This window comes from Cygnus olor, chromosome 5 (genome assembly GCF_009769625.2).
Source record: "Cygnus olor isolate bCygOlo1 chromosome 5, bCygOlo1.pri.v2, whole genome shotgun sequence".
NCBI lineage: Eukaryota > Metazoa > Chordata > Aves > Anseriformes > Anatidae > Cygnus > Cygnus olor.
The window spans coordinates 12,115,448-12,143,244 of NC_049173.1; the positions used below are offsets into that span (position 1 = coordinate 12,115,448).

Here is a 27,797-nt window from a genome sequence, read left to right on the forward strand (position 1 = left end):
ACCAGCGTATGTGATGTTGGCGGAACATGAAGCTTATAACAAGTGTGCACCATTATTATTTTTTGGATTGCACCAGGCACTCACTGTCATGTTTAGCAGTCAGTGCTCAAAGGTGACTATATTTGGCCAGAGCTGGTACTGAAAGCTAGGATGGTTCAACTACAGAAACCAAACTCAAATTCAGTGTGAAAGAAACAGATGTGTCCCCAAACTCCTGCAGATCAGCACAGCACTCCTGTCCTGTCCCACTCAAATACCTATGCTCCTGCACCTTTGTACTATAGATTGAACACCTTCAGAGTGATTTGTACTTCCAGTACAAGCAGTGTTCCTCCTGCAGTAATTACATTTCCTCAGCTCCTTGAGACAACCAGTGCCATCCACTACTCAGCACAAGCTGCAGGCACTCTCTCATAAGCATCTGCCATCTGTGTCCTTCCACCCCCCAGAGAAGTTGCCCACTTCCTGAGCAGCAGCTCTTCCACCTTGGCTACCCCAAGTCAAGTAGCCACACTGAGCCCTTCGGTAGAGCATGCAGCCCTCTTCTTGCTAAGGTGTTATTTTCTACCTTCCAGTTCAAGGTGGCTGCCGCTCAAATGGATGAGTAGGGATTGAACATTCAAGTGGGCTTCAAGTGTTTAGGCAGCAGCTGGTGATCAAATGGTTCCTGCTGAACATCTCTGGGTTGTGGGAAGCAGGCTGCAGGAGGCTTGCTGTGCTATAATTACACCTATTCCTGAAGTTACAGTTACTCAACCAGACAACAAAACACACACACACATATACACCAAAAAATAAAATAAAATAAAAATAAAAAAGCCCCAAACAAAAAAGCACAACAATCCCGCCAAAAGCAATAAAAAAAAAAACCTTAGCCTTTGCTGTCATATGTTGTGCAGTATAATAGGTGTGCATATGCACTAACATAAACAAAGGTCCCCAAGCACTGGCACTTAAAAAAATTAGACAATACTGTCATGAAAGGCATACCTGTGACATACACCATGAGTCTCCAGTTTGGAGTGTGAGAGCTCTCTGGCCGAGATCTGTGGGTAAGAGATTTATGGCATATTGGAGCTTCTTGGTTTAACACTCATCATAGATTAATTCTAAGTCTCCCAGTAATGTTGTTCTGAAATTTTTATTCCAGGTACAGTCTTGTCACGTATAGGAAATTTGGTCAGCACTGAATGACAAGTGTGATTCCTTAGACTTCCCTCTTCTTTCTATTCTTACTGTTAAAAGGTACATTTGTGCATTGTTTCTTATTTGCTAGTCTTTGACTGCGAGACTAAGTCTGCTGTACTTAGTATCAGGAATATAAATGCTTCAGCTCCACTATGAAAGTAAAGAGCATGACTGCCTTACTGACTGTTTTTCTTTCAGTGGTTCCTATCTCTCCACAGGCACAGTGCATCTCTGTCGAAATATTTGGTGGTGTTCCATGTTTCTGGATGTCTTAAGCTTTGCTCAGGACTGTGATTTAGAACTGTTGTATTTCCAGAAATTCAAAAAGGAACTCCAGAAAATGTGTATCCAGATGTCCTTGTTAGGTTGAGGAGAGGAGGTGGAAATACCAGGTATCAGTGGGTGTAACAGTGTCTTACTGAAGTAATTGCTTGAAGCTTTCTTCTCCTACACTATGCCCTGGATATTTATCTATTCCTTACTTCTGTTTATATTCAAACTCTTTTCCACCTGAGCATCCATCCCATCAATCTCTTTTCCCACTCCAAAGCTGTGTATCTGTAGGAATGGCTACTGATAAATCCATCGCTGTTTCTAAAGCTATGGATTTATAAACCTTCCCTGTGTCCTCTTTCACTTCCTTGGATGCTAGCGCCTGCTAGCTGGCTGAACTTATCCCCTCTCTTGGATCTGCCCTCAGAAATAAATATGCCCCAGCTCTTATTTCTGGCAGAACTCTAAGGAAACCTGGACACAGTTTGCAGTGATCAAAAATCTGCTCAGATGGCAAAAAAACAAAAACAAGACAATTTGGGATAAAGAGTCCATATAGAGCCCTGTTTTAACTGTTGTTCTTCAGTTCTTGATTTATTTTACTCCTGGTACACTTTGCTCTTGGTTCTGTAATCATTCAGGGGCAAGAAGGCCAACTCCTGAAGGCCCACTTAATTCAGCATCTGTGGTCTAACTGATCAGTGTTACGTAAGATGAACTTCAGCATAACATAACCAGTCCCAACTGAAAGGTACGTTGCTGCACAACATATGCAAAATACATGATCATAGGAAGGATTAACAAATTGCTTGGCTTCATTCTCCAATTCTATAATCTCTTCCATGTGGGAACATCCCCGCACCCAGGCAGTACCCCAGTGGCCTCCATGAAGTTCTGTGCTCTCTTGTTGTGGCGCTGTGCATAAAGTGGCAGCATTAGGGATTGTCCTTGACAGGACTTTTTTCTAAAACATTTGTTTCCACAGGCAATTTTGTGGATCTTTAGTGAGATGGAGGGAGAAGACTGAAGAAGAAGAGAATGAACTTGGGTTTGTGCCAGAACATGTGCTAGATAGTAGTAGTCTGATTTCTACAATGGAGGTGTTGCAGCCAATGAACTCAGTATTTTTCGTATTAATGAATTTTAAGGTTGGCAAGAAGCTGAGTAGACAAACACAACAAGCGTAGCTAGGAAGGCTGAGAAATACTCTGTTAATATTGTTGTATTTCTCCTCTCCCTGTCCCAGTATTTGTATGTATACAGAAAACCCTCTGTTTCCTTTTAACTCTATGCAGATTAAACAGTGAGATGATAAACAACTTAAAGTGACCAGTTTGGCAACACTTTAGAAATGCTATATCCGGAGATAATTTTATGCTTAAACTGAGTTATGTGTGGCACACTGCAAATTAATGATTTAGGCCATGAAACTAAAAATAAGATAAAAAAGTATTTCTTGTCATTCAGCCACATGTGTTTCAGAACACATTGTGTTTTAGAATCACTGGATGCAATTTTTGCTGTTGACACCTGCTGGGAAGACAGAAATTGGCAGGAAAAAAAAAAAGGTAGTTTAAAAAAATGTAATTCTCTTGATATTTTCCAGAGTGGCATTTAACTAATCTTAATTAATTAATTAATTAATTTTTGCAAGGTACTGACTTGAACATCCATGTTGATTTTACTCAGGGACAAGAAACTTCCCTTCCCTTCCCTTCCCTTCCCTTCCCTTCCCTTCCCTTCCCTTCCCTTCCCTTCCCTTCCCTTCCCTTCCCTTCCCTTCCCTTCCCTTCCCTTCCCTTCCCTTCCCTTCCCTTCCCTTCCCTTCCCTTCCCTTCCCTTCCCTTCCCCTCTCCTCTCACTTTTTTTCAAGCTCTTCAACTTTGCAAAGTCTGCTGAATGAAGGCAGTATTTGTTTGTAGTAGAGTCTTCTTCAAGTTTGTGAAGGCTTCCATTAGAACTACTGAAGAAAGATAAAATGTTTTGCACATTTACCATTGTGTATTCTGTTGTAGTTCTAATTTCAACCCCAATATATTTGCTTTGCATTTGTGCTTTCAGTTGGTTTCACTGATGAAGACATAATAAATTATACATAAAAGAGTGATTTGCTAAGATGATGTTCATTAGGCAGTTCTTCTAACTTGCGAGGCATCAGAAACCGTATGCTTTGTGCGTTGGTTTACAGCTGTAAAACAGACATGAAATTACCAAATGAAGGCTTGGTGCCAGTTTCCAGTGAAGCCAATGGCAGAACTCCATTTATTTTAGTGGTTCAGTGTGAAACATCACAACTATCCAGAAATTAAGAGATTTTGTCTTTGAGCCAAAACCTCAGATTTGCAATGCAGAAAATACAGATAAAAAAAAAAAAGAAAAAAAAACTTTAAATTTTTTCTTTTTTTTTTTTTTAACGAAGATATGAAAAAATGTCATCTGTTTTTCAGTCATTTTTGTCCATTCTGTATCCTCGTATTGCAAACCAAAGTTTAATAACCCTGACCTGTCATGTTATAAGGAAAAAGGAGGCTGTAATGTCCAATGTTTCTGGTGGCCCCACTGATCTATAAAGTAGCATGGCTATGCAAGTGCCTTATATCTGCTTACTGGGTTGGACGGAGAGGTTATATCCATGGGTGCTCGTGAAGTTTCAATGGATAATGCCCTCTTTCTGATTCTGTTTAGAAGGTAATGCTGAGCTCAGGTATCAAGAATAGACAATTTTGTTTTATCAGAAGAAACTGGCCCAAGCTGGAAAGGAAGAATTTGGAGAAAAGTGCCCACCCTTTGCTAAAATTCTAAGTAATATTACTTTTGAACAAATTGGTTCTGTAAGTCCTGTACGCAAGAACAAAATTTTTAATATGCCTTCAAATTAATGATGGAAGATTTCCAAACTGTTGAAGACATTTCAGAACATACATACCCATCCTTGTGAAAGAAAGATGATTGATTGGGTCCCTGTCATACTTTTCTTGTTTGTTTCCTGAAAGTGGGAGCAAATAAGAGAAAAATGTGGAAGTGCTTATCCACCTTTTAAAAGATTTCTGCCCCTTTTATCTTGTCTAAAGAAAAAGAAACTAGACTGGTGGCTTATAGACTGAAAGCATTCACTGTCTAAGTAAGCTTGAGCCTCTGAGCAGGGAGTCCATAATGGACTTAAAGCAAAAACCTATCCCTAATCCTGGAACCACCATGAAGCAGAGAATGTTAGAGTCATTTACAGCTGCCTGGCATTGTTGATGGGGGACAAATTGAAATCTCTGGTCTGACAGGCTTGTCAACACCTTTGAAATCTGCTGCCTAGTCTGGATCCCCAAAGGACTGCTTGGAGAGAGTGAAAGAGCCAAACCAACAGCCAAAGACAGAGTCCACCTACTTGTCCCGTTTTCTTCCTTTGTCTTTTTTTCTTTTCCGCTTTTATAATTGCCTTTCTTTTTGCTTGTTCTTATCCCAACACTAATGTTGTAAAATTGGTAAGTGGTTTAATTAGAAGATTTATTAACTTGTGTTTTCAATCTTTTACTGAGAAAAAATACCAAAAGCCTAACATCAAAATAAAAGCTATTACACAATCCACTAGTTGGGTGCAGTCTGTCCCCTTTGAATTCTATGGCTAAATTCCTGTTGGCTTTCATGGGAGCCTATTAAGGAACAAGCTCTTGTTATTTTGTAATATGCATGCCACATGGGGTCTCAATTTAGTCACTTAACTAAAGGCACCTAAACAAGTGGCCTTTTTTTAGTGATGTGAATAACTCAAGTGGCTAAATGGGAATACGTGCCTAATTTTAGTACGTCCACAGTTGAGTATGGTAACCACAGTCTGGTTTCAAAACTTCATCTATACAGGTTGGCATTTATCAGTCACTGAGGATGGCTTGACAATCTGTGTGTGCATCAAAAACACTTCTAATGAAAAATAAAATTCCCATAAATCCAAAATAAAAGCAGATAATAAGGGAGAGAAGTAAATATGAAACATAAATCTGGGATTAGCTTGACAACAGTAGTTAAAGCTTGTCTTAGGCTTTGCTTTGTGATAGTAATTAATTGCCTCTTTTCAGTGTATTTCTAATATCGCAAATTATTAATGCTGTAAAGTATAAAGTAATTTAAGCTGTCATCAAAACTTGGATAGTGTTTTCCTGGAGCAGCACACTGCAGAGAATTTGGTAAATATCCAAGAACTGGTAAATTTAGAGCACAAAATGTTTAATGCACTTGGTTATTAAACACCAAACTATAAACAAGTGCTTCAGTATTTGGAAAATCATGACCTCCAATATAATATCACTTTAAAAAATAGTTTCCAAGTCACAGTAGTATAAACTAAGAATTTACAAAACTGTTGTTCGCTCTTTTCATAAGGTGAATATTGAAATTTGTCTTGTCAATTTAAGGATTAAAGTCAGATTTTTTTATTTTTTATTTTTTGTTACACCATTGCAAAGAATTGCTCAAGTTCCACCAGTGAAATTTTTTATTTTGAAATATATTCAGAAAGTATGGGTTATGTAAGACTAGATGTATAAGATTACCTGTGATTCTATGATTCAATGATATTAAGGCTTTTAATAATATCAACATATACATTCACACAGAGGGTATACATACACCTTGTCATTAAGAACAAATTCTTTCAGCAACCTTAACTCTAACTTAGGAGTTGTGTATACCTTCTACATGTTCATCTCACTTCTTCAGAAACCTCTCCTCCAGTGCTTTGATATTTTTCTTTTAATTAGTTAATTAGTTAATTAATTTATTTATTTAAATCAGAAACCACATGTGCTAGGTCAGATTGTGCTTTTCTACTTTGACTACAATGAAGATTTCATGCACAAAATTTTGCAAGTGCTTTAGAGGATGTACCTACGCTCTGAAAATCTTTCTTACACTCTTCCTTGTTTTTAAGGCCGTTTAACCCAGATTCCATGTGCCCAGTAAATCTTTCAGGAAAAGAAGCCATGTTCTATGGCTTTATTGCTGCAGATCTCTGGGGTTCACAGAGGTTAGCTGTGTCACTTGTAGTAGCAAATCCTCTGCAACTAACATGATCTTTATCCGTAGGGCCAAGTGGTTGGAAGCAGTCTGTTGACTATCTAATCCATGACTATTCATCTGGGAATCTCTTGGTTGTCATGATCACTGGGACATGACACTAACCCAGGGCCTTCATCTCTAACACTGTGAATGTCCCCAACCCTTCTGGCAACTATTTCCAGCACCAGCTGTATGAAGTTGATGTGTTAGGAGCACATTTCCTTCATTAGCCCTGAGATCAAACCCAAGATTTCAGTACCAGCAGAAGTTTCTTTATTTCTCTTCTTTGAATAAAAAGCTCATTTTATGAGAGTCAATAAATGCAAATAACCATGGGTGGGCAGAAAGTTTGTTGGAAGCTTGAGAGAGAGCTCATTCTTCAATGCTTTTCTGAGCTGTTGCAGGATCATAGAATAGCTTGGGTTGGAAGGGGCTTTAAAGATCACCTAATTCCACCCACCCTGTCATGGGAAGGGATGCCTCCCACTAGATCAAGCCCCATCCAGTCTGGCCTTAAACACCTCCAGGAATGGGAATCTTTTGGTAGACTTCACAGAGAGAGTTAGAGCACAAGAAAAGGAGTCCTCAATCTTTAGTGATGTCTGCCTAGTATTCATTTCTAGAAATGCGTGGAGAGTTTCAGGATGAATACTTGTACTTCTTTAAGTGTTCTTTAAGTGTTCTTTAAGTTCATAAGTGTTGGCTTGTACTGTTTCTATGGCTGTTTCTTTTCTCATCCCCCAGGGTCAAGGCAAAGCCTGGATGTTACTGAAAAGGCTAGTTTACTTTTTTAGATTGGATTAATTGAGTTACTTTTTTTTTTTTTTTTTATTCCGTTGAACTATTAGTTAGATGGTTAAGAAGAGTCTACTTACAAATGTACAATGTTACAAAAAGAGTCTACTTACAAAATGGGCAGCATCCTCCATTTCATGTGGATGGATTTCTGGATCCTGGTCCTCAATATTCTAAAAGGGTTAATCAAACTTTTTCCATTTTTTTATGGACTTTTCTCCTCTGTAAGACTTGAAACTTGTGTTAAGAACCTTTCTCACATCCTTCCCATGAATCTGTAGCAACTTGCTCACTGATATATTTGCCATATGTAAGATACGTTTATTGTTAGTTTGCTTTCTTCTGGAGGATAGGAGGGTCTTTTTCTGTGTGTTGTATCAATTCCTTATGGGATGTTTCTTTTGAGACCCGTCCTTATTGCTGGCTTGGAATTCTATCTCAGAAATTTAAATTTTCTCTGCTTTTCGTATGTTTTATACACACTCTGAATGCCTGTAAGGTTCTGATCTGGTATTTCTGATTTCTGACAAGATCAGAAATTCCAGGTGATTTCTGAGGCTCTTTCTGCCACCAGCTGAATGATGTGGGGATATTGCCATCTCTGCATGCAGACTGTTCATGTGGATAAGAGCTGTCATGGAGTGTTTTGATACAGCAATCAAGGCTGCATCTGTGATTGGAGAACATGCCACTTCAGCTAAGTGGGTGGTAATACTGAGAAATTTCGTTTTTCCTATCATCTGCTGAGAATTGACCTGGAGCTCTCTGTTGTGTCGTCTGTGCTAATGTCGTGTCAATATGTGTTTGGGGGATCACTGTAAAACAGAAGAACAACTTATTTAAGAAAACTTTTTTCAGAATGTGAATATAGATTCACATTCACCTTTTCTCCTGACAGTGGACATCAAGAAAGACAGAATCAGTTTGTCCTCTAGAGAAAGGAACAAGAGAGAAACTATTTTAGAAGGAAAGCTTACATGGTCAAAACCCAGGTATTTCTCCTGCCTACTTCCATGGCATGAATGTATTTATGCATTAAATGTATGAAGAAAAAAATCAATTTTCCAGTAAGGAATCTCTCTTTCCAAAATCTGCACGTGAAAAATATGACTAGAACTGAGTATTAGCACATCGAATGGTCTATCATATTGTTCTTGGGAAAGCTTTAGCTGGGGATACTAAACTCTACTTTTTGCTTTGAAAATCTACCACATGAATAAATATCACCAGTCATCACTGTTTGTCATTAGCAAGTAACCAATTGCAACTACTGTGATCTAGGGGAGTGGTTTTTTTTTCTTTTTTTTTTTTTTTTTTTTTTTTCTGAACATGTCTTTCAGGCTAACATTTGCTTAATTGGTGGCAATAAGGCAGCTATGCTTACCACTGTGCTGAGAAAAATCTGGCACCTGCTCTATCTTTAGTATAAATATTCCATAAAGATCCTTATCTACTCAAGTAGTGACCAGGAGATTAGGATTTGACTCGTAGTGTGAGGAGGTTATTGTGGCCTGCTCATGTTAATTGTTCTGTTGCTGCCTTCTTCTACTGCCCTTGGGAGACTTGCTTCACTTTACCCCAGTTGTGTGGTTGGCTCCCTTTTGCAGTATGGATAAGAAAGATTTTGTGATGCTTTTCTGTGCAAAGTTTGTGGGCTTAAGTTTAGGACTTGGAATGTCTCAGCTAAATTTGAAGTTACTCAGGACCTCTAAGGATCTGTCCCCCAATAAGAACAGGAAAAGGAAGACATTGAAAATGTTGGAGGGCTGAGTTACACAAAAGGTTACTAAACATTATTACTTATGCTTGATGACTTCCAACTGCCCTGCCACCCACCTTCTTGCTGAGCCAGAAGCAAATTTGAAAAAGAAACCGCTGTGCATCACTTCCCTAGCAGAACATGTTGCAGACAAAAGGAATCGAAACCACAAGTAGAGAATTGGATTTCCCTGTCTTTCTCCAAAATAAATATTTGTTTGTGAGAAAAGCAGCCGGAAGAATGAGACATGTACCCCTGACACTAAAGGTTTGTATGTTTGTGCCTGCTGCAGTAGAGGTTTGCTAGTCCACTGAGTGCTATCTAAGGTCAAGCTGAGCTCTATCACCCCAACTTTTTAACTGATGTCTTCACCCACATGCAAAAAGCAGAGAGAGAAGAAAGGTCCAGGGAGCCCAGCAAGGATCAGTAAGAAGTGAAATGCAAAATGAGCAGAGGGGCTACTCCTTGGAGTTGTGCCCTGTGCTGCTCCTTCTAGACAGCAGCGTCATTTCTCCCAAAGCCATTGTGGGGAAGGGGACAACACATCACGCACCTCTGGCTGGCATCATATGCTCTTTGAGTGCTGGAATGAATTCCAAAGGGATAACTTCAGCATAAAGATATCCATACTTAAAACTCATGTGCCCAAGCTCACAGACAGTGTTTGGGGAGGAGATAAGCACTTCCAGGAGGTGGCTTGCTTAAAGGGCAGGGAAAGAAGGTAAACTCTCATTGCTCCCTGGAGAGCAGGAACTGTCCATTTTGACCTTCTGGATGCTGGGCACTTTCAAAGGATCCAGAGTGAGCAAACATGGCAGGCAGGTGAGCATCCTCATAGTGAGGCTGTGGATGTGGCAGATATGCTTGCTATTTGAAAATCAGGTGCACCATCACTTGATTTTCTCTCTTTCTTCCATAATGTGTGTTGACCATATTCACTCTTCATGCAGAGGCACAACAAAGAACAAGATAATCTGTGCTAGGCCATCAGGCATAGGATTTCTACTAAAGAGTCAACTTTTATAAGCTGTTACCGCATGAAATTATCTGGAGCACCACAATTACGGCCTTTCGCAAGCTTAGGGAAATGTTGTGGTGTCTCATATGGCATCATTTGGTAACACTTAACCAGCAGAGATTTTTAAGATCATTGTGCACTCTAAATTCATAGCTTTTAGCTTTATTTTTTTTTAATTTTTTTAATGTTTTTACTTTTTTCCACTCTTCCAGTCCTCATCTTCAGCTGTTACCTGGCACAAACTTGTGCAGAACAATCTCCCTTGCCATCAGAAAGCCAGAAAAATCCTTTCAGATTAGGAGACAGAAGGAGGTTTAGATGGAGAGGTTCTTGCCTGCGCCTTCACAAAAGCCATATTTTTATTATGCCCTTATATAACCTGTCCCCTGTTTCAAATACAGCTTGAAAAAAAACCTCCTTCGTACAAGAACATGACCAGCTGAGTAAATAGAAAAAAACTGTTGAACTTGTGGATAGTACTCACTGAGGCCCTAATTATTTTGATACATGTGCCTGCATTTTGGATAGGAATAGTGAGATTGAGATACATAAAAGCAGTTGGTAAAAGCTAGAAGCTAACCTGAAAACATATTCCTAGTAACACAGTTAAAGGGGAGGGAGACAAGCTCAAAGGCAAATTCAGGTCAGTTTGTGCCTTCAGAAACAAGACAGAGAACTTCTAAAACAAGGTCATAAGCAAAGACGGAAAAAGTCACAGAAACACCAGATTTGCCACAGCGTCAAGAGAGGGGAACAGTGGGGAAAAAAATGACAAAAAGAAACCAGAAGTAAAATGAATATATTCATGCAGCGTCAGTCTCTCCAGACAAGAAATAGTGCCAAGCAGAACCGCATCAGCGTGTGGCCGTTTCTTGCACTGACACTAAAAACATCTGGTGAGGTACAGTGTTTATACCATCTGCCAAATAAGCATTTTTTAATCTTAAAACATATGCTGGAAATAGGAAAATTTGGACAACAAAAAAAAGAAAAAAAGAGGGGTGGGTGGCCAATAAATTAAGAGTGAGAAATGGGGAAGGATGGATTGGAGAGAATGTTTTCCACACAGTGCATCATAGTTAATTTGGGTCATCTCAGGTCACCAAGGGAAAGGAAAGTCATGGAGGAAATCACAGATTGCTCTGAGAAGATAAAAGAAACCAAGGGATGCTGTCCATATCAGAGACTCCATCATTTAACACTGGGTTTTACAAAGTTAATCATAAAACTCGTGATTCAGCAAGAGTTTGGGGATACAGCTAATTTAAGACACGTGAACTGCTGCTGATTCTGATGGAAATACTCCTATTGTTGCAGGCAGGCATAGCTTGCTTTTTTACAGGAAAGCATATAGTTAAGCATCTAGGTGAGCCAGCGGTTAATACTTGTTCTGCTGGAAAGATGGTAATCATCTTTGCTGTTTGGCAAAACGCTAATTCAAACAATTTTTTGGTACATACAAGGTATGTAAATCCTCATATAAGGAATTTGTTAACATATTTTGTTTTGAAATCAAACGTGTTCAAGAACATTACTGCATGAAGTTACCTAAGTGACTAGTTTCATGAATTATCATAAAGATGTATAAATGAAAGATTTGGGCTTACATTACTGATTCTTTGATGTCAAGAGTCTCTCATTCAAATCAACATCTCTTTGGTACCATCTCAGGTCTCCAATATGTGTAGTATTTGGTGCATAAGGAGTTTCTAAAAAGAGTAACAGACATCAAACCCACTTTAATGTAATTTGTCTATTCAATTAATTCCATATTATTTGTGTTTTTAGAAAAAAAAAGTGTGCCCAGGGTAAAATCCAGGCCCCTAGAAATCAAAGAAAAACTCTCACTCCCTTCATCAGAGTCAGGATTTCACCTCTATAATACTTGACTTCCAAGTACAAATGATTTATGCCTTGTAAATCACTTGCTGGGGTATGATCAATTGCAGATATTTTATCAAAGTCTGCATCACATTAAACGTGTTGTATATCCTTTAAGATTTACTTCAGTTTATTTCTGTTTTGTTTATTACAGATTGTGTTTTTGAAAATCACAATAGAAATAAGCAAAAGGATGGATTATACTTGCTATAGCTTACAGGAGTTTTTTGTACTTCTACTGTGTCAATGGGGCAACTTTACACTTTGGATTCTGGCAAACTACCCCATCTGGAGACAAGTTATTCTTGGGATATATAAACATGTTAAACAATATGAAACCTAAATTCTGGAATGAGGTGATGTTTCCCAAAGGCAGCAATCAGAACTTAATAATTTTCTGCCTCCTGTAATGTTTAATGAAATTGATGGATTTTTGTAGAGTAGGTAAATATGTAGCTGAGGTTTATTGGACATTTCTGTTCTTCTAAAACAAACAAACAAAAAAACACCCCACAACGCAACACACCAACCAACCAACCAACAAACAAAAAACAAGCATAAAGACTTTACGTGCCCACATAACAGTTTTTCCAAATGTTTTTGTTTCATTCTGTATCCTAAGAAAACATTCAAAAAGCAAAAGCCAATCATCAAAATTCACAATGATCATCAAAAAGCAAAAGCCAATCTAAATCTTTGATATAGGTCCTTTTGTCTGCAATACACCACAGCTGGAAGAGATGCAATTAACACTTGCATCAGGGAGAAGTCTTATTGGATCTTTTAAAATGCCGGCAAAAAATTGCCATTAATTCTACATTATTGGCAGACAACAAAATTTTAAATGATCACACACAAAAAAAAAATCTTGGCTGAATTTTCAAATCAGATAATTTCTGCTAAAGTTCAAGATACTTCAAAATACAGCTTTTTCACTAATATCCATTGGAGATTCTCCATAGATCTGCAAAGACAGGCAATGTAGGTCGTGTAGAAACAAACATGCATCTTATGATATCTTTCTCCCAATGAATGTCAAGCTTCATATGACACCTAAGTTTTGGATGAATCTTTGGTGATTTTGAACAAGATCTTACTTTCAGGACTGTGAAATAATTTTTTTCAGATTGATTCCACTTTAATTTGATTTTTTTTTTTCAAAAAAAGTTGACAAACCTTCCTTCCCTGCTCAACAGATGTTGTCTCCTTCAGTGAGAATCTACACACTATCCATAGCAATACGGAAACATGAGCTGTAAGAGAAATTCTGGTGAGTAATAATCCATTTGTTCACCTGCATGTTCAGAACAACTTCACTCACAATGAATAAAAAAAGATATTTATTAGCTTGATAGTGTGATTAGGAACTTCACCCACTGTTACTTGTCTGGATTTAGTTGACTGTAATCCATGACTGATTTAGGTCTTTGATCCTTTAAAGAAATAATATTAAAAAACTGGTAGCATTTAGTGTTTTTCAAAACTTCAGACAACATAAAGAAAAACAGTTTAAGGTTTCACAAAACTGTTGAGTTTTGCAAAACATTTTTCCCCTTAATTTGAACCATCACTTTCTCAAAGAAAACTAAATTAAAAAAACAACAAACATGTTTTTGCAATTAAACAGAATACTGAACTATGCAAACAATAAAGATCCTTGTTTGAAATTAATTCTTGTCCTGCTTCTGGGATTACCAGGGGAATAAAATTATAGCAAAACAAAACAAAAAAACCTGCTACAGCCTAGAATTTGTATTTTACCAGAAGCAAAAGAAAATTTAGGCTCAATAGTTTTGAGTTCTATTCTGTCTCCAAAAAACATGATTATAGAGTTTGTTCTAAATTTGACAAAATGAAATATCTCATCACTCCTGTCATCAGAAGCCAAAGTGGTACCTCAGACTTTTTTTCTTTATGGCTCAATAGTTTACATGTTCCTTCTCTGTACCTAAGGGACATTTAGAGGTGGTTGTCAGGAATGTGACAACAATAATGAAAGACCATTTGGGTCAATGTTCATTGGCTAAACTTCAGAGGAAAAGGTCAGAAAACCTAGGACAGAAAGCCTGCTTGGAGGTGGGAAAGTCCCATAGAAGGTGCTGAATGCTTTTAAGATGATTGTCTGCAGCTTTTATATTTATTTGAACATTAAAACAAAACAAAACAAAACAAAACAACTAATTTTAGCAACATCTAGCCTGAAGACCCTTGAAAGAAACTGTTTCCAAAGAGTTTGAGGAAACACTACTTGTCCATCTGAACACTGAAACACTCATATTAGCTTTAGAAATTTAAGTTTCTTAGGATATCACAGTAGTAAGTGTATTAGTTTTGGGGTCTCAGTCCTCTGAGTATTCCTGCCTGCCTGTGCCTGCTGGCTTTAGCTACCCATCAGTCCCTTGCTCTGTTGAATTCTTACCATCTGTTTTGTGTTGAGCCACTTGAATAAACTATTGCTCCCCTTATTCTTTGTGTACAGAGCTGTCTTTTGGAACACAATGTTTAGTCAAGCTCCTTGGCCCACAAAATTTCTTCTGCTTATCCTGTTCTCCTGCCCCAAGTGCCCCAGTTGTTCTTCGGTTCTCAAGAGTCCAAAGTCAACATTGTAGAGGCACGGGCATGCTGAGTTTGTGGTTGAGGGCACATCCAAATATTGCTACATCCCAGATTTGGTTCAAATACTTAGCGTAGCCCATTTATTCTAATTAAATAAATGACATTTCTGCATAGGAGAGAAGAATGGGGAGAGAAAAGGAGCAAGGATCAACTGCTGAAGTCTTCCCTGTGTTCAAAAAACACCAGCATTCCTGTAACATTACACTGACTCTGTCACCAGGGACCCAGAGGCCCAGTTTCAAGTTTTTGCACAGTTCTCCAGGAGTCCCAAGCCACAGAGCTATGCCCATGACTTAACTTTGCCAGCATTAAGCAGATTTTCCAGGGAAATTTTTTCAAGTGCTTCATTTTTTTTTTTTTTTTTTTTTTTTTTTTAAAAAATAACCTTGTTTTCTTCAAGTTGAACAGTCCTATGGCTCCCTGAGGGCCAGAGACTAACACGTGGAATAGATATCAATGAATTGTTTTCATCCTAAGAGCTAATGGCCATGTCAAAATTTCTTGAGTCTCCTTCTTCTCTCTATGGGACTTTTAAAAATATCACTTTCTTTGCTCTCTAACCTATTAGCTAAATATGTTGTTTAAACACATTGCGTTAAATGCATTAAAACACAGTTAATGTAGATATACTATACACATGAAAATGCCTTAAAAATTTGACCTAAAATATGAGAATTATGAATTTACACATTTCCTATGATGATTTCTTATGAAAAAAAGGACCTGTTTTTCAAAACTTTAATTGACCTTTTAACTTTTCTAATAGTTTGTTCCGGCTTCCATTTCTTCAGGCTGGCATTCAGTGGTATAAAGCCTCAGTAAGCATGTACAGCTATTCTATATCCTTTTAAGATATACTACTTTGCTGTATCATTCACTACATAATAAAATGAATGCAGGAAAACTTCACAGAGTGCATACTGCCAATTTATCCTAGAATGTCTCGGCTTCTACTGGCGCATGGCCTGCCACCACAGCACCACGGTGTGCTCCCAACTCCTGCACTGCTCTAGTGCTGACTTGCTGTGTGGCCATATGCAAATAAATCAACCGTCCCTCAGATTGGTGTTCTGTCCTTGTAAGGATGGCAGTGCTCACCTCCAGAACTAGAAGAAGCAGACCTTCTCCAATTGAATCCAATCACAGCAAGCTACCAAAGCTTTGATCTCTCAGCTGAGTATGGGACAGGGTGCTGCCAGTCCAACTGTGGTGTCCATGCAAATAGGGTCCAAGGCAGGACGGGCACCACAAGATTTGCTCTGTGGGAAAATTCCAGTTGAAGCCTGGACTGGGTTCCCTGACTCCATCAAGCTGTTCCTGAGTGCTTCACAAGCTAAACTGGCACCAGTAAAATCACTTTTCATAGCACTGCGAATGTATAACAAGGTCTAAAAATGCAACAGAGAAGTTCACTCTGTGATTACTGTTAATGATTTACCTAGCACAAAGAAGTAGTTTCCACAGATGCCAGTATTTAATGCTACCTTCAAATAGATAAGTATATCCAAATTAATTGTATCTGTGTCACAACATTAAAAATATTAGGATCCAATACTTAATCCAAGCTCTTTTATTGACTTTGCAAAATGTAAACATTCCTTTGCCTCATGTTGTATACAACTTGGACATACGTTTAGTAATAAATCATTTTTCTTAGACATCTAAGAGACAGCAAATAGAGAATAGTAATAATAATATCAATTTGACTGAGACTATTTCGACAGGAACATCATTTTTGAAGACAGTTATGAGTCTCGGCTGATTTGTGGCTGGATTTTCTCAAAAAATTTTTTGAAAGTTAACAAAAATTTTGCCCATATACTTAAAATTGAAGGCACCATTCTTGTTAATGGAAAAAAATATTTTTCTTTTTTTCTTTTTGCTTTTTTTTTGCTTTTTTTTTTTTTTTCTTTTTTCTTTTTTTTTTTTTTCTTTTTCTTTCTCTTTTTCTCTTTTCTTTTTTCTTTTCTTTTTCTTTTCTTTTTTCTTTTTCTTTTCTTTTTCGTTTTCTCTTTCTTTTTCGTTTTTTTTCGTTTTCTTTTTCGTTTCTTTTCATTTTCTTTTCTTTTTCTTTTTTTTTCTTTTCTTTTTCTTTTCTTTTTCTTTTTTCTTTTTTCTTTTCTTTTCTTTTTCTTTTTTTCTTTTTTCTTTCTTTCTTTTCTTTCTTTTTTCTTCTCTCTCTTCTCTTTCTCTTTCTCTTTCTCTTTCTCTTTCTCTCTTTCTCTTTCTTTCTCTTTCTCTTTCTCTTCTCTTCTCTTCTCTTCTCTTTTCTCTTCTCTTCTTTCTTTTTCTTTCTTTCTCCTTCTCCTCTTTCTCTTTCTCTCTTTCTCTCTCTTTCTCTTTCTCTTTCTCTTTCTCTTTCTCTTTCTCTTCTCTTTCTCTTTCTCTTTTTTCTCTTTCTCTTTCTCTTTCTTTCTTTCTTTTCTCTTCTTTCTCTTTTCTCTTCTCTTTCTCTTTCTTTCTCTTCTCTTTCTCTTTCTCTTTCTCTTTCTCTTTCTCTTTCTCTTTCTCTTTCTCTTTCTCTTCTCTTTCTCTCTCTTTCTCTTTATCTTTTCTTTCTCTTTCTCTTTCTCTTCTCTTTCTCTTCTCTTTCTCTTTCTCTTTCTCTTTCTCTTTTTCTCTTTCTCTTTCTTTCTTTCTTTTCTTTTCTCTTTCTTTCTCTTTTTTTTCTCCTTTTCCTTTTCCTTTTCCTTTTCCTTTTCCTTTTCCTTTTCCTTTTTCCTTTTCCTTTTCCTTTTCCTTTTTCCTTTTCCTTTCCTTTTCCTTTTCCTTTTCCTTTCCTTTTCCTTTCCTTTTCCTTTTCCTTTTCCTTTTCCTTTCCTTTTCCTTTCCTTCCCATTGTTTCCCACAGCATCCTCCTAGAGAAACTGGCTGCTCATGTCTTGGACAGGTGCACACTTTGTTGAGTTAAAAACTTGCTGGGTGTCTGGGCCCAAAGAGTCATGGTGAATGGAATTCATTTGGAAGCTAGTCACTAGTGGTGCCCCCCAGGACTCAGTATTGGGGTCAGTTCTCTTCAATATCTTTATCAATGATCTGGACAAAGGGATAGAGGACATCTTCAGTAAGTCTGCAGATGACACCAATTTAAGCAGGAGTGTTGATCTGCTCGAGGGTGGGAAGTCTTTACAGAGAGATCTGGATAGGCTGGACTGATGGGCCAAGGTCAACTGTATGAGGTTCAACGAGGCTGTGTGTTGGGAACTGCACTTGGGGCAAAACAACTCCATGCAATGGTAGAGGCTAGGGGAAGAGTGATTGGAAAGCTGCCCAAGGGAAAGGGACCTGGGGGTATTTGTTGATAGCGGGATGATTATGAGCCAGCAGTTGCTCTGGTGGCCAAGAAGGCCAAAAGCATCCTGGCTTTTATCAGAAATAGCATGGCCAGCAGGACTAATGAAGTGATTGTCCCTATGTACTCAGCTCTGGTGAGGCTACACCTCAAATAATGCGTTCAATTTTGGGCCACTCACTGCAAGGAGGACATCAAGGTTCTGGAGCATGTCCAAAGAAGGGCAATGAAGCTGGTAAAGGGTCTAGAGAACAAAGTCTTATGAGGAGTGGCTGAAGGAGCTGGGGTTGTTTAGCCTGGAGAAGGGGAGGCTCATTGGAGACCTTAGCACTCTGTACAACTAACTTAAATGAGACTCTGGTGAGGTGAGAATTGATGTATTCTCCCAAGTATCAAGTGATAAAACAAGAGGAAATGGGCTTAAGTTGTGCCAGGGGAGGTTTAGGTTGGATATTAGGAAAATATTCTTCACTGAAAGGGATATTAAGTATTGGAACAGGCTGCTCAGGGAAGTGATTGCGTCACCATCGCTGGAGGTCTTCAAAAAACGTGTAGATGTGGTGTTTAGCTTAGTGGTGGACTTGGCAGTGCTAGGTTAAAGGTTGGACTAGATGATCTTAGAGGTCTTTCCAACCTAAATGATTCTGTGATTCTGTGATCCTTTTCCCTTTTCCTTTTCCTTTTCCTTTTCCTTTCCTTTTCCTTTTCCTTTTCCTTTTCCTTTTCCTTTTCCTTTTCCTTTTTCCTCCAGGAAACATTATTTGCAAACAGAAAACAAAAGCAAATTCTTAAATCTGTTGTTTACTTGTTCATTAAAAAAGATAAATGAATAATGTTTTTACCTTTTGCTTTTTCCACTTGAAGGAAAAATAATGTTGCTGCTGAGCATCTGTTACAATAGGTTTTATATTTTCAAGATTTAATTTGTAAGGATGAGTTAATGTTTCCAGGGAGTGGCATCGCAATACCAGTTAAAATGTCTCTCTCCTATAAATATGAGCTCAGATTGTTGAAAATGAAGTTTGAATACTAAGGCAGTTAATTAGTTTGGCTCCCAAAGGCACCAAATAATAGCTCCTTCAAAACAATCTCCTTTAAGTGGATGAGATTCTTGGAAATACTCTGACATACATCATAATAGCTCATTGCAAACATAGATCTGGAGACTTGTCCTTGCCAATAACTGAAGATGCTAGAACACAGCAAATTACTCTTTGTACATACCCTTGCCGGTTCCTGGAAAGATGATTTCTTCTTTTAAGAATATTGATATTCATCATTGATAGCTGTAGAAAATAAGTGTGGATATTCTATTTCTGGAATACATTTAAGCTGGTATGAAACCAAACCAGGATGAGAATTTGAATTTGAATTTATCACTACAAAAATCTCACATAATGTCATCATTTTAGACTTTGAACAGAAGTAAGAGCACACTTTCTCGGTGAGCAGGTGTAAGCAATTGCCTTTTAGGCAATGGTCTTTGTGCGTGTGTGTGTGTCTTGCTTTTATAGTATTGTAGAAGGAGCCAGAACCTCAATAATATATTCATTTATAGAGTCTTTGCTTAGAGGATCTTGCTTGAAAGTAGATGATAAAGATGACTAGTGTCTGAGTGTGTTGGCTAAATTAAATCTTAACTGATGCTTTACTATGCCAGAGTAAAGGGACTTCAGTATCTCTGAGGGGCAGGAAATCAGAAAAGAGAATTGGAGAGACCTGAGGTACAGCCAAGTTCTAGAGAAAATATGCATTATTATGGTTCATTGTAATTTAAGTTAATAGAAGAGAAGCCAGAGAGAGAGAGGTATATTTGGAATCACATCCAGGGCGTTTGTCCTTTTGGAGCAGGATGAGAACTTATGTACTAGTATCGTCCTGTTCTCATAATTATTAACTCAAATAGCTATAGCATTAATACTGAAATATCTGAAAAAATAACTGCATGTATGTGTTCTATGGAGGACTGTCAAATATCAGTAACATCTGTTAAAAATATTAAGTATCATCACAGATATTCTATTTTTTAATGTGGGACTTGGGAAAATTCAAAGGGAAATCTTACATTTGTGTGAGAAGGACACACACAAAGTACCAGACTCTTTTTATTTATTATATTTTATTGGCACTTTTGCAACTTTAAAACGTCTAAATGAATTTTTGGAATGTTTTTATGAAAAAATAAAATGTGTACTCTAAAATGTCAGGGAATGTGTAAACCAATTTGTAAAGTCACATGGGTTTCATTTTGCCCTCAAATACAGTCTTCAATTCCTTTGTGTTTAGGAGGAAAAAATTGGACCCATCTGTTTTAATGGTAGAAGGAAGACAAATGGTGCAGTTTTTCAACAACTGAAAACCATTGAGATACAGAGATCAATTTAGACTAAAACTAAAACTAAAACAACAACAGTAATATCACCACCACCACCACAGTCTTCAAGCCCTTGACTAGTACTTATCTGACCAATAATGGCCAAAAGCCATCTATCTTGCTTAAACTACATGATGATAAAACCAGAGTCTGGAAAATATCATTACTTGATCTATTTGGTAAACTTTCAAATATTTCTTTCAGAAGATTTGCCAGGCAAACAGCATAGTATAAATTTAGTTTCATTTAATTTGTATTTTATTGCTTTTGAATTTAACTTTTTTTTAAAAAAAGACATGATTAAAGAGCTACAGCTACAAATGAGCAAAGGTACAAAGCTTCTGTGGTAGAAAGCTGAGGGAGCGTGAGTCTGTAGAACATGGATTTGTAGGTGCATTTAGTACAGAAAATTGTGCTGCAAAGGTGTTTAGTGGGTTTAAACCTGTGTCTGAAACAAGCTGGGCAGTGTGAATGGAATATCTGAGCTTTTTCTTATGGCTACTGTTGGTACATCCAGAATACTGGTACAGCCAGAATATTAGTACATCCAGCTAGGGACACCATCTATTCCTTATTTCAAAGGGATATCACTCCATTTGTTCATTAGTTGCCAGAATAAAAGAATCAACAAACAACAACTAACAAAACCAATGCTTTGCAGAGACAATGAATAACAAAAATTTTGACTGAGCTTTGTTTTCACGGTTAAAGTACAACCAGAAGAAATATAATCTTAAAGTAAAACCTAACCGCAGAGCTCATCATCTTCCCTCAAAAAATAGCATCTTCTTTGGATTGTCTTAAGATTTCACTAACTTGCAAACCTAACCAGTTTTCTGTGCTGCCGATGCGGCTACAGAAGACAAGTTTCCCAGCTGAGTGGGAGGCACTGCAAAGAGGTTTTTCTGGTCTCAAGAAATTATTTTGTATGGACCAGGAAAGAGCACAAGAACTGTCACAAGATTTACTGTAACTAAAGCAATTTTTTTTTCAATTACCATCATAAAATATAATAGGAATTCCAGTGTAGCGCTGAGAAAAAAAAAAAGTTTTTTTTTTTTTTTTTTTTGATGAGGAAATGTAAAAGTAAAGAAAACTATATGATGGCTGTGTTAAAGCAACAAAACATCCATATACTATTTCATAATGGTAGCAAATGAAAACAGCTCTGCTTTCTGAAGTTCTCACAGTAAAATGATTCATTTCAATAACAGAATAGCTGCACATAATCAAAAATGTAATAACTTTTTCAAATGTAAGGAAAAGATTAAGTGAAAAATGAATGTTTTTCTCTGTGCTCACTAATGCTTCAACCCACATAAATATAAAAATATGCCAATAATTTTTCATTATTACACAGTTGAAAGACGAAGAATCAGTTGTCTGAATAGTAAGTTTCAAGATAGGAATGAAACTGCAGCAGAAATATGATAATACAAGTAGTGTGCTGCAATCATTTACATAAAAGTAGAGCAATAGTCTTGTATATGATAAAGTGTAAGACCATACAACTACTGAGGTTAAGATAAATACAAATTCTTTGTTCATAAATATAAATGTAAAGTACAGAAGCATCTTAGTAAACTAGAAGAGGATTTCATTCAGTAGCATCTCCAAGCTCACAAGAATCTGTGTTTTTATCTTGTCACTGTCTCTGAAGGGGAAAAAAACAAAAAAGACCTTTTCTGGAAATCATAAATATTACCGAGAGACACTATGCATAGAAAAATTAGGTAGCGTGTTCAGGTGCTTCTTGAATATTATACCATCAATATTTAAATGTTCTACCTTCCAGTATTAGAGCTTTCAGTTACTAAAACCTGGAGTTCTTCATGTCCCCTCTTACCTCAATGCTGGAATGTTCTCCTGTAGATTAACATACAAGCAGATGTTATTTGATATTGATTCTGGTGGGGCTGAGATTAAAATTAATTTAAGCCATGCGCAACAAAGAGTTTAATGAATTGAATGAAAACAATTATGTTTGGAAATTATACAGACCAGTAAGCATCATTTAAAAAGTAAATTCAAGTGTCTGATAATTTAATTGCATGCTTGAGGGTGTTTGAAATAAGTGAGAGAAAAAATGTTATACTCTAACAAAAACGGTGTATCATCTTCTGAAGCACTGTCTTCCATTTTTTTACATGGTTGTTCTCTACTTCCTTTCCAGAAAGACAGGCATGCTGTTTCAGTGACATTCTGTAGTCAGAAGTGACTTGCATCCATACAGATCCTTTCCAAGATTGGGCCCTTATTTCATAACTGTAGGAAAAGAGTAAAGATGTGAAACAGTGAAACAATGGCACTAAGAAAACACAGAAGTGATTGAAGCCTCTGCAGATGTATTTGGAGATTTACAAATAGCACAGAAAGCAAAGATATTTAATGTGGAGCAACAGATAGTAAAACACTGCAGGTATTAGAAATGTTAAATCAGCTCACAATACAGCCAGACAGAGCACCATGAGCTTGTGTAGCTATCGCCAGTGTGTCTTCCAACAAGTTTATTCAGATACAACTTCCAAACTGTCAAACAACATGAAAATAGAACAGAGGGATTTGCAGAATGAAAAAGTAATACGGGTAGCTTGCAAGCTGCAGTAGCTATCAATCACCCTTGACTGACACCATTGCACATAGATTCTGTTAATTTCTTTTAATGAGGTAAAGTATTGAAAATATGTTTAGGGAAACCACTAGGATAGTGTAACTAATTCAGTGAAATAGTACCTAAGGGCTGACTCATCTCCTCTAAAGTCAATCGAAAAAATCCTGTAGATTCCAACAGGTTAGAACAACTCCATGTTTCATGCCTAAAACAAAGTCTTAGAAAGGTTTTCATGGATCATAAGATAAAAATACCTAAGGGTACTTGACTGGGACTTCTCTGTATATAACAGAAGTTGCTTTGGCTTTAAATTACCAGGGCTGGACCATTATATTTAACCTGGAACAGCTCGCACTAGTTACTGTGGCTGCCACTCCTTCCCTCCCCTTCGTGCTGGCCAGCAATTGGTGACACTGAAAATTATTTGTGGAGAGGCATGGCATGCCCTGACATTCTCCCATGCTCACTGAGAACACAAAGCTCCACAGAAACCTCCTTTTGTGTTTGTTCTAAGAATTAAAAAATATATATATTAATCAAAATTATCTTCTCTAATAATAAAAGGAGCCATCATCTGGCTAAAAATAAATACTGGAAACAAAACACAAAAACTGCAAGCTTTAATTAGAAACACAGGACATTGAACATGTCTGATTCAAACCTTTGGCTTGGGTTCCTGCCTTGAAAATAGCATAGCAAATCTTGGCTAAACACTGAATTTGTGCTGGGCAGGCATCAGGAACACCTAGATTCCTTGTTGCTTCTCAGCCCCCAGGCCAGGGTGTCCCAGTGGAGGTCTTTGCTCTCACCCAGAAGGGCAGATACTCTTGCATGTGGTGTCTCATCCGATCCACCCAAGACAACACAACGAGCTTCCCGTCTGCTCCATTGGCTGGAAGGGCATTCCAGAAGATTTGAGCAGTCTTGAGACTGCTCTTTTAGCTGCTTTGAAGGTGAGGAGAGTGGCTCACATTCATCCTTCAGCCGGTTCTTCATTTATCAATGCCAGTAAGTGGGGCAAAAAAGCTGCTATTCTTAGTAGGAAGTTGCTGTCCATTTAAATCAGAATTGCAGGAATTCTGAATGTCTCAGCAGTTGTGGCAGGAAAATCTCTAAAATACTACTGTTGTGACAGAGCTCAGAACCTCCTGTAGTAGGAAGCAAACAATAAACCTTTTCCACTCACTTTACACTACCGAAGATCAGACAAAATGAGAGACACATATTTCTATGCATTTCATTGCACTAATGTATAAGAAGTTGTGCAGACACACTGCTTCAAGGATGGCAACTTTTTGGATCTGGGACTTGCTTCTTGTTCTATTTATGCAGTGCCAAACACAAGGATATACTGGTCACTGAACAGAGGGGCTGCTAAAGCACTACCTTAACACACATAAATAAATAATTGCAAAGCTATCCTTTCCTTTGCATATCTTTTCTTTGCCTTTATCAAGGGCAGCTAGTTATATTGTGATAAAAATAAATATATGGGTAAAATATGGTTTTAAAAAAGATAAAATTCTGCATTAGACTTTTTTTCAAAGTTCTTTAAGTGTCTCAAGATTTTTTATTTTTTATTTTTGTGGCCTTGATGCCATGCATAGTAGAGTCAGTACTCATACTTTATTGTTTTTAGGAATGGAATCGAAATTGCTTTTTCTTCTGTGAAGTATCTCCTATACATTCATATGAGTATAGTACACAGAGTAGATGAGCATGTACCTTTTAGGTAACCTTTGCAAACACTACTCTCACTACTCTTTTCATAGAAGGCCATGGAACAAGAGGAATACAGTTACCTTCCAAAGTACTTAGGAACAATTGGATGTTTTAACCTTTTATGTAGCCACATAATGGCAAACATCTACTGACACTCAAAGTATCATGCTATGAAATTCTATTTTAAATTAATTTGTGACTCTTTTTCACATCTTTGATTAACTCTTGTATCTGTCAGGTAAGTTTTATGTTGTAACATGGTGGTGCAGAAAAGAGAGGTTCTAAAACAAACATAGGACACAATGTTTTTCTAGTGAACCAGTACAGCTGCTGAAATCTAAGGCCATTGCAAAGCACATGAATAGAGCGCATGATCAGAAATCTTTTGAGATTTTGGCAGACAGATAGTTCTGGCAGTGGACGGGTTAGTCAAGGCAGTGTGCTAGCCATGCTTCCTGGTCACAAAGGCTCACTCTTAATTTCTTAATTTCCCCAAGGTGAGCTCATGTTCTGTGACTTGTAATTACTATAGCCATGCACACATATTACATATATGTATAAGGAGAAAGGGCAATTAATCTAAAAATCCAAAAATCTAAAGGGAGGAAAAATTGTTTGGTGGATTCAAAGAAAAATAAAATAAAATAGGAATTAATTCCAAAACTGAGTTAAGAACTATATGAAGAGATAAAACTAAATGCATTAAGAGGACTTTGAGAACCAGAAAGCCAGAAATGAATTGGGTGGATAATAGAAATAAATAAATAAAAATAAAAATGGATGTAGAAAATGGTATAATAACTGTACAAAATTGCACAATAATAAGACGAAATATGAACTGTAAATAGTAGGACATAAAAGGTATCAAAAAATCTAAATAAGTAAATTTTTGGATACAGGAAATGTTGACGAAAAGATTAGAAAACAGACCAAAATAAGGAACAGATAAAGAAGATATATATGATACTTGGGTTCAAGTCAGCAGGGTCCAGTAAAATTCATCTCAAAATATTCAAAGCTCTGGCAAAAGCAATCCATGAAACATCAGGAATTATTCTGAGAACTTGTAGGGTATAGAACTTGGAAAAGGGCAAAGACATTGTCCATCTTATTGACTGTTTAGATTAAATTTGTTTCCTAGAAAATACTGGGACTTGAATGTCAGAAAGCCAGTCCTGTTTCCTTTTCTGACAGAACAGAACCAGTGACTGAAGGAAAAGTAGATGATTTAGTATACTCCAATTTTAGGAACTGTTGGATTTTCCCCATGTGATTTTTCCATAAACAGAATAAGGAAATAAAACAAGCACACACAGAGCTGAAAAAAATGACTCTACATTGTTTGCTAACAAAATAGGGAGGCAGTTCCAATTGGAGCCTCTAAGGCACTCTGTGGGTCTATAAGGGTTTCTGTAACGTTTTTATTAAGATGAATGACACTACACACGCTAGGGAACTGAATAACTATTCTGCAAAAGTTGCTCATGACATCAAGGGAGGGGGAATTGCAAGTGTGAGCAGGTGTGTTGGCATCAAGAGAAAAAGTTGAAAAATAGTTTCATAAAGCTCCCATGGAAATGCAGGTTTGACTAAGGACTTTGGGACAGAATTTTCAAGATATTGCAAATAGTCTTAATTTTCAGATCAGTTTCTGATGCAGCAACCCACTTACCTCAGAAAAGAACATGTAATTGTGGATTGAATGGTTTTAATCCTAAAATTATGCATAGCAGTGTAACTACACTGTTGTCAATGGATTTGTGCCAAAGTCCACTACCAGCTAGAGATCTTGTGCCTGTGTTTGTTTTGGTTTGCAAAAGAAAACATGCAGCCCATAAGAGAAAGCTTAAGAAAAAGAATTCTGTGATAAGGTTTGTGGGTGAAATATTTTAAAGTGTATCTTGGGATAAGAAAGGCTCTGAAATCCAGCGGATTCAAAACCAATAGTGAGTTTTGTGTGTTAAGACATTGATTGTACATGAAACAATTGAATGCATCTGTGTAATAAAGCCAGAGCTAGCTGAATGCCAAAAGATTCCAGAAACCATTTGGGCTGAAAGTTCAGGGTGCTCACTGGCCGGTGAGCAGCAATATGAAACCTCACTCCCTTCCCCTCCCTACATTCAAACAGAATACTGCAATCCAGACCTACAAAGGTATTTAGGTCCCATATTCTTTTTTAGGAACCCAAAGTTAGATGCTTAAGAAGGGACTGGGAGCCTCAAAGTCTTTGTATATCTTGGCTTGTATATGCAGCATTTTCTATAGGCTTGTGCACAAATCACAACCACGAAGGAACACCTGGGAAGAGAGAAAGAGGAACTGATCTCAGAGCTTCATATGTTTTTTATTACTAGGTAACTCTTTCCATGCAATATATGTGTACAGAATGGTTGCTGCACTTGGAGTCTGGCTTCCAGGGAGGCCAGCTTACATCACAGAGTTGGGAATAAACAGCCAAAAGTTCAGTACTATTTAGTAAAACCCAGACCAAGCTACATGATATTCAGGCATAGAAAATACATCTTCTGCACTGCTGTGGAGTACTTTATGAGCTGTCAGTAGATATGGCATGACTTGCATTCCAATTTCCCATGGCTGCAGTGTGTCGCCAGAAATATCTTTGTTACTCTTGAATATGTTCTGTGTTGGTGGATGGGGTGCAGGACAAAGTTGAAATGTCAAGAAATTAATCAGAAATGATGTTCTGGATTTTTTCCACATTGTGGGATTCAGCCCATACTGCAGGTGGTGGTCCTATTAAACAGTTGTTTTTCACAAATCATTCTGCCTGTTCATTAATTTCATGAACCAGAAGGCCATTTCCCTGTAGTCTTTTTTTTTTTTTTAAAAAAAAAAAGGCACTCCAGACCTATATGTCTGTTTTCCACAGTTTGTAAAGAATTACACCTCACTTATCAACATTTACATGAAGGCGCAGAGAAGTCATTGGGTGTTTTAGAGCTGCAAGCTGAAAAGCGAAATTAGATCTGTAGGAAGCATAAAGAACCTAAGCCATTTCTCATGTGAAAATTAATATTCTTAACTTTAAATTACCAAAAGTGCAAAATTACTTCATTTTTAATGCTTTATTAAACATACTATAAAACAACAGATCAACTCTGAGGTCAGCTGCAAAGCTCATCTGTTGGGCAGACTTTCTTTCACTCACAAAACAGACAGGATTTCATGGGTTAGTATTTTTGAACAAGGTTCCAAACT

The 27,797-nt window shown here is 37.3% G+C and overlaps 1 long non-coding RNA gene across 23 annotated transcripts in view; it reads left to right on the forward strand.

The window, feature by feature from the left end:
- The window catches only part of LOC121070778, a 235,516-nt gene that overhangs the window by 172,612 nt on the left and 35,107 nt on the right, over positions 1 to 27,797 (forward strand). For 19 of the 23 annotated variants that reach the window (XR_005820215.1, XR_005820206.1, XR_005820214.1 and 16 more), the window contains one exon: positions 13,157 to 13,230. The exons of 1 other annotated variant lie outside the window; for it this stretch is intronic. This is a non-coding gene — a long non-coding RNA (uncharacterized LOC121070778). Of the gene's footprint in view, positions 1 to 1,150; positions 1,318 to 13,156; positions 13,231 to 14,690; positions 15,486 to 27,797 lie in introns of those variants that run through there. 3 more of the 23 variants (XR_005820204.1, XR_005820223.1, XR_005820224.1) reach the window with 3 other exon arrangements.